The following is an 8358-nucleotide window of genomic DNA, read 5'->3' on the forward strand; positions in this document are numbered from 1 at the left end:
AAAGTTACCATACTAATGTTAGCATGATAACGGTTATCTCAAGCAAAAAACTAAATATTTGACTCTGATGTGAATACCAGCATGTTAACGTTAGCATGCAGGCAAGATAGAGTCCATTGTCAAACTATATCATTTGTTGGTGTATATCTGCAAAATTAGTTAAAAAAAAAAAGAGGTTAGCCTACTAATGTTAGCATGATAACAGTTAGCTTAAGCAAAAAACTAAATATTTGACTCTGATGTGAATACCATCATGTTAACATTAACATGCTAGCAAGATAGAGTTAAGTAGCCAACTATTTAATACGTACACTGTAGGTGTACTATATCTGCAAAATGAGTGAAAAAAAAGTTAGCATATTAATGTTAGCATGATAACAGTTAACACAAGTAACAAATACAATATATGACTCCGAGGCGTATACCTGCAAAATGAGTTCCGAGGCCAGCATGTTAACATTAGCATGCAGGCAAAGATAGAGTCCATTGTCAAACTATTTAATTAGTAATTGTAGATCTGCAAAATGAGAAAAACAAAGTTAGCATATTAATGTTAGCATGATAACAGTTAGAACAAGTAAAAAATAAAATATCAGACTCTGATGTGAATACCACCAGCATGTTAACATTAACATGCAGGAAAGATAGAGTCCAATAACAAACTCTATAATTTGTAGGTCTAGATCTGCAAAATGAGCAAAAAAAGTTTGCATATCAATGTTAGCATGATAAAAGTAAAAAACTAAATATTTGACTATGAAGTGTATACCTGCAAAAAAAGTTCTAAGGCCAGCATGTTAACATTAGCATGCAGGCAAGATGGTGTCCAGTTGCTAACTATATCATTTGTAAGTGCAGACCTGCAAAATGAACACAATTTTTTTTAGCATACTAATGTTAGCATGATAAGTGCTAGCATAGGTAAAATAACTAAATATTTGACAGTGAGGTGAGAAGATAACGGTGAGGTGGGAAATTTGTAGGGGTGCACAAAAAACTTGATATCCGAATCCTAGTTTGTATTAATCACGATTCTAAATCGATTCATAATTTTCAAAAATCATTTGATACAATCAAAATAAGAATCTGTTTTTTCAAATGTGTTTTTAGACCATCTCCATGCGGCCAAAAGGATCTTTTCTAACCTGTAACCCGTTTTGAAAAAGTTTCATTAATTTATTTTACTGGACTCTAACTTACCAGCATGCTAATGTTTACATGCAGGTATACACCCCAGAGTCAAATATTTTGTTTTTACTTCTGCTAACTGTTATCATGCTACCTTTAGCATTCACACTTATTCTTATTCTTATTTAATACGAATAAGTGGATTCTAGCTTGCCAGCATGCTAATGTTTATGTGCTGGTGTACACCCCAAAGTCAATTAGTTAGTGTTTTACTTGTGGTAACTGTTGTCATGCTAACATTAGTATGCTAACTTTTTTTTAGCTGATTTTGCAGATATACACCTACAAATTAAATAGTTTTCTACTGGACTCTATCTTGCCAGCATGCTAATGCTTACATGCTGGTATTCACCTCAAAGTACAATATTTAGTTATTTTACCTTTGGTAACTGTTATCATGCTAACATTAGCATGCTAGGTTTTTTTTTAGCTCAATTTCCAGGTGTACACCAACAAAATAGATAATTAGTTACTGGACTTTATCTTGCCAGCCTGCAAATGCTTACATTCTGGTATTCACCTCAAAGTCAAATATTTAGTTATTTTACCTTTGCTAACTGTTATCATGCTAAAATTAGCATGCAAACTTTTTTTTAGCTCATTTTCCAAGTGTACACCAACAAAATATATAGTTAGCTCCTGGACTTTATCTTGCCAGCCTGCAAATGCTTACATGCTGGTATTCACCTCAAAGTACAATATTTAGTGATTTTACCTTTGCTAACTGTTATCATGCTAACAATAGCCTGCTAACTTTTTTTTAGCTCATTTTCCAGGTGTACACCAACAAAATATATAGTTATCTACTGGACTTTATCTTACCAGCTTGCTAATATTTACATGCTGGTATTCACCTCAAAGTCATATATTGTGTATTTTACCTTTGCTAACTCTTATCATGCTAACATTAGTATGCTAACTTTTTTTTTTTTTTAGATAATTTTGCAGGTGTACACTTACAAATTATATAGTTTGCTACTGGACTCTATCTTGCCTGCATGCTAATGTTAACATTCTGGCCTTTGAGATAATTTTGCAGGTGTACACCTCAGAGTCAACTATTTTGTTTTTTACTTGTGCCAACTGTTATCATGCTAACATTACTATGCTAACTTTTTTTTTTAATTTAATTTAGCAGGTGTACACTTACAAATTATATAGTTTGCTACTGGACTCTATCTTGCCTGCATGCTGATGTTAACATACTGGCCTTTAAGATAATTTTACAGGTGTTCACCTCAGAGTCCAATATTTTGTTATTTTACTTGTGCTAACTGTTATCACGCTAACAACTGTAGGCCAACTTCTTTTCTTTCTTTTTTTTTGCTAATTTTTCATATATGCACCTAAACATTATATAGTATGCTACAGAACTCTTGCTAGCAATCTAATGTGAGCATGCTAGCTTTTGAGTCAATTTTGCAGGTGCACATCTCAGAGTCAAAGGTTTGATTTCACACATGCTAACGTTAGCATGCTAGCTTTTTCTGCTAATTCGACCGGTATACACACCTAAGAGTCACATTTTTTGGTAATTGACGCTAACTGTTAGCATTTCAATTAAACTTTTCTGAATTCTCGTGCAATTTCTACTGAAATTGTTTTTTTTTTGTTAGCATTTAAGCTACAATTCTTCATGTTTTTTCCCCCTTAATATAACTTTGCAGTCACTATTATCGAATAAAATAAAACAAACTTCCCAGACACACTTGCTTTATATTAAAACATTATAAAAACACATGACGTGTGTGCTATATATCTTTTGAGGCAAAACAAAAGATCTTAAACAGAATATTGAGATTTGGCAGAGGAGGGCGTGGGGCGGGTGGTCCACTTTTTTTGTGCGACATGTCTAATCTGAGGTCAGACATGAAATCTGCGGTTAACTTCCATGTTTGCCAATAATAATGCTAAATTTCTTTACGCGGCCTCCACTAAATCGCCCTAATACACTTCATCTTGCCAAATTACATTTTTCACGAGAGAGGGGAGGGGGGAAGAGGACGCATCATGGCTGCGTTTAAGAGAGGGGTGGGGGCTGCATGCCCACCAGTGTAATCCAAAACAGATTTGAGATAATCTGAGAATAAAGCAGAAAAATATACATACACACACGCACAAAAAAACAGGACATGAATATTTAAACGGAAATAATTAAAAATCTGTCATGAAGTGTGATGATGACCTCCTTCATCAAGCCGAGGTCACGCTTGTTGATCTTTTCCAGTGAGGAGGCCAAGAGGCTGACGTTAATCATACTTATTCTCTCAGATTAAGCGGCTTCTAAACACGCCACATTAAGTGTCTTCCCACCTTGATTTGTTCACCATTGCCAACATTTAAACATTATTTTGTGACATTACTTTTAAACAAACAGCATTAATAAACCCTTAAACTCCACTTATTAGACATATGATGGAATTTTACAAATTTATCAGTTACCAAATAACCATTTTTTAAAATTATTTTCACTGTCCATAAAGATGGGATTTTATCGTATTTCATTTTTATTAATTATTCTATTCACATTATTTACATATATTTTTACACGACTTAAACACGCACCAAAACACTGCATATCAGTTTATTATTTATTAATATAGTAATTTGTTTGACATAATATAAACATACTTGAAAACTCAGCTATTACGTAGGATTAAAAATTATTCGTTCTCGAGAAAAAAATTGCGATATTTTATGAGTGATGATACAGAAAAAACAGATAAATATCATCATCAACATACAAAACAACACAAGTGACATGCAGGAAAATTGTGCTCAGTTTGTTGGACATTAATTTATCACTGTGCTGAATATTGCTTTTTTTTTTAAGTCATTAAATTTTATTCCTTATATTAATTGATTTAAAATCAAAACTAATTACTAATAATTCATAAAAATAAAAAAATAAAAAATAAAATAAAATAAAAAATATATATATACATACCTACATACAGATACATATATACATACATATATATATATATATATACACATACACATATACATACTTACATACACGTATATACATACATATATATACACATACACGTAAACATATATATATATATATATATATATATATATATATATATATATATATATATATATATACACACACACACTTGTCCAGGGTGTACTCTGCCTTCCGCCCAAATGCAGCTGAAGTCGTGAGTACATTATTATTTTACTTCATTAAACGTTCATACTATTTTGTTATTTTGTTATATTGTTAATATTACATATATGTTATATTTTATTATGCTACTATGGTAATTTTTTTGGTCTACTTTATACCTGCATTATCCTTTCCATCCTTACCCTTTTCGTCCTTTGTAACTGCGCTACTGTGTGGAACAATTTCCCCTGTGGATCAATATAGTTTGTCTAAGTCGAAGTATATTATCTGATGAAATAGATTATTGAAAATATGATTTTTGAAATATATACAAACATAAATATGTTAACATTATTATGTATATTTTTTATGTTATCATGAATATTCTATATTATTTTTAGATATTGGGGGGAGATTTTTGTGTTAAAAAAAATAAGGCAAAAATAATGTTTTAATTGGTTTAAATACATTCAAAAATATTTTAGGAATACAACAAATAATTTAATATAAAAAAAGTCAAATAATAAAGTGGTATCAATTGACGTTTTTTTCCTACAGTTTTTGTTCTATATTGCAGAAAAACAAAGCCAATTTGTCTCGAAGTGAAATCCATCTCCAGGTTGTGAGCGTAATGTGGGAACACGGAGGGTTCGATGAAAAGTTTGACAAAGAGTGTTTCCACCGTGCGCTCCTTCATCCGTCTCTTCCACGACGGCCTAACTTGTGACAAAGTGCATCCTGATTGCGGCTTAATGAGCCGGCCATGGCCCGCCTTGTAAAAAGAATCGCAGTTATTGTGACGCGACAGCGGCCGGCCTCTCGCTCTAAATAGGAAGCACGGCAGAAACAACAACAACAAGGAGAAGAACACAAACAATCGTTTGGGCCGCAGGCGGACAAAGGAAGCATCATGGAGGTGCCGTCGGATGTGTCCCACGCTGGCCGGCTCAGGGTTCAGAGCCGGGGGACAATAAACACACTTCATTACGTCTCGTCAATGCCTTGGCCACGCCGCATTGTTTGGGTGCATGTCTACCGCCATGGAATTCCTAATTGGCGATGTTCGCTACAAGGTCCCCGCTAATGAGTTTTGTCAAAGACAATCAAGAGCTCCCTGGAACTTCCAGCAGAAGGGATGAAAAGATGGCTTTATGTTCCGGGGCCTCCTCTTCTAGCCCGTCTTTGACCCGCTCTTCGTGTCCCAAAACATCCGGGCCCATGTTCCCGAATCAGCACCGCGCTCTGATCCGATCCAACGTGAGTGGCGCAAATTAACGCCAGTGTGTCGCCGTTTCCCAGGGCCTTGTTTGCATTTGGACCTCGGTCCTCGTATAGCCTGTGGGGATATACTGCTGTCCCCCCCCCCCCCCCTCTGGCCCCGGTTCAGATCAGGTCTTGACTATGGTTGTACGGGACACCAATACAGGTACAGAGGGGCAAAAAATTATGTAGTCAGCCCCCGATTGTGCAAGTGCTCCCACTTAAAATGTTGACAGAGGTCTGTAATTTTCATCATTGGTACACTTCAACTGTGAAAGACAGAATATGAAAAAAAAATCCAGGAATTCACATTGTAAGAATTTTAAAGAATTTATTTATAAATTATGGTGGAAAATAAGTATTTGGTCAACCATTCTCACTGATGGAAGAAGGTTTTGGCTCAAAATCTCACGATACATGGCCCCAATCATTATTTCTTTAACACGGATCAATCGTCCTGTCCCTTTAGCAGAAAAACAGCCCCAAAGCATGATGTTTCTACCCCCATGCTTCACAGTAGGTCTGGTGTTCTTGGGATGCAACTCAGTATTCTTCTTCCTCCAAACACGGCAGGTTGAGTTTATACCAAAATGGATACATGGATGATACAGCAGAGGATTGGGAGAATGTCATGTGGTCAGATGAAACCAAAATAGAAATTTTTGGTATAAACTCAACTCGTCGTGTTTGGAGGAAGAAGAATACTGAGTTGCATCCCAAGAACACCAAACCTACTGTGAAGCATGGGGGTTGAAACATCATGCTTTGGGGCTGTATTTCTGCTAAGGGGACAGGACGATTGATCCGTGTTAAGGAAAGAATGAATGGGGCCATGTATCGTGAAATTTTTAGCCAAAACCTCCTTCCTTCAGTGAGAGCTTTGAATGGTTGACCAAATACTTATTTTCCACCATAATTTACAAATAAATTCTTTAAAATTCCTACAATGTGAATTCCTGGATTTTTTTTCACATTCTGTTTCTCACAGTTGAAGTGTACCTATGATGAAAATTACAGACCTCTGTCATCATTTTAAGTGGGAGAACTTGCACAATCAGTGGCGGACTAAATACTTTCTTGCCCCACTGTATAGAAGCACGGTACTCATTTGGTTCGGGACCCTTTGGGACTGTGCGACAAGGGGGGGCACTTTCGTGACTTCTGCGGTGCTTTCTTTGTGAACTTCTGGATCTACCTACCGGGAGCCTTTTGGCCACGGAGACCAGCTGCTGGGTTTTTGCCACACCCATAGTTGCCAACCCTCCCGGATTTTCCGGGAGACTCCCGAAATTCAGCGCCTCTCCCAAAAACCTCCCGGGACACGTTTTCTCCCGAAAATCTCCCGAAATTCAGGCGTAGCTGGGGGCCACGCCCCCTCCAGCTCCATGCAGACCTGTTTTCACGTCCCCTTTCCCACAATATAAACAGCGTGCCAGACGTGCCTGCCCAATGACGTTATAACTGTAGAATGATCGAGGGCGAGTTCTTGGTTTCTTATGTGGGTTTATTGTTAGGCAGTTTCATTAACGTCCTCCCAGCACGGTAACAACACACAACAACAGCAGTCACATTTTCGTCTACCGTAAAGCAGTTTGTTTGCCGTAAATAGCAATTTTGTGACACTCTTGAACAGGACAATACTGCCATCTACTGTACATGCATATGTGACAATAGCATCTAAGGCTTTTAGATAGTGCAGTGCTCAACTGCGCACATAACAAGGGAACGAAGCGGAAGAACGAGGAAGATACAGCACGTTCAGCATGGTTAGAAAATAATGACAGAGAATAGAACAAGGATGGACAATTCAACCCTTAACTCAACAATGAGTAGATGAGTGTTATGTGTTTGTATATGTGTAAATAAATGAACACTAAAATTCAAGTATTTCTCTTAAATATATATATATATATATATATATATAATAAATATGTATATATATATATATATATATAGGTAGAATTCACTGAAAGTCAAGTATTTTTTATGTAAATATACTCCTCCCCTCTTAACCACGCCCCCTACGACGCCCCCCCACCTCTCGAAATCGGAGGTCTCAAGGTTGAAGAGACTTGAAGAGATGCGGATGAAGAGACAGGGTGCCGGGACGGACAAGCTTCACAGTGTCTTGGCTGAATGAGCAGGTATTGGACGCCTCAATCTCTTTGGACGTACTGGGACGGCGTGGCACAGTTGGGAGAGTGGCTGTGCCAGCAACCTGAGGGTTCCTGGTTCAATCCCCACCTTCTACCATCCTAGTCACGTCCATTGTGTCCTTGAGCAAGACACTTTACCCTTGCTCCTGATGGGTCCTGGTTAGCGCCTTGCATGGCAGCTCCCGCCATCAGTGTGTGAATGTGTATGTGAAAGGGTGAATGTGGAAATAGTGTCAAAGCGCTTTGAGTTCCTTAAAAAGGTAGAAAATCGCTATACAAGTATAAACCATTAACCATTTTTACCATCCTCGCTCATCCATGCGGACTAGGACTGGACACTGGCTGACAGTTGGTGGGCGGCCGAGGGTGGAGTCGGCTCTCTTGGTTGCTTTGTTGGGTCTGCTCCTGTCTCTGGTCATGCTCACCCCACCCCAGCAGACGATGGCATGGAACACCGCAGATGCCACCACAGTGTATGTTTTTGTTGTTGTTGTTGTTTTACTGTTGTGACTGGGTGTAGAAGTGGCACTGCTGGAGTGGCAGCTGGTTGCATCAGCCCTGTTTTTCTAATGTCTTTAATGTCCTTCAAGTTCTTTGATGTTTGCCTCTTACACACATGTTTATGTGTGCTTTGGC

Source organism: Nerophis ophidion, linkage group LG02 (assembly GCF_033978795.1).
Source record: "Nerophis ophidion isolate RoL-2023_Sa linkage group LG02, RoL_Noph_v1.0, whole genome shotgun sequence".
Taxonomy (NCBI): domain Eukaryota; kingdom Metazoa; phylum Chordata; class Actinopteri; order Syngnathiformes; family Syngnathidae; genus Nerophis; species Nerophis ophidion.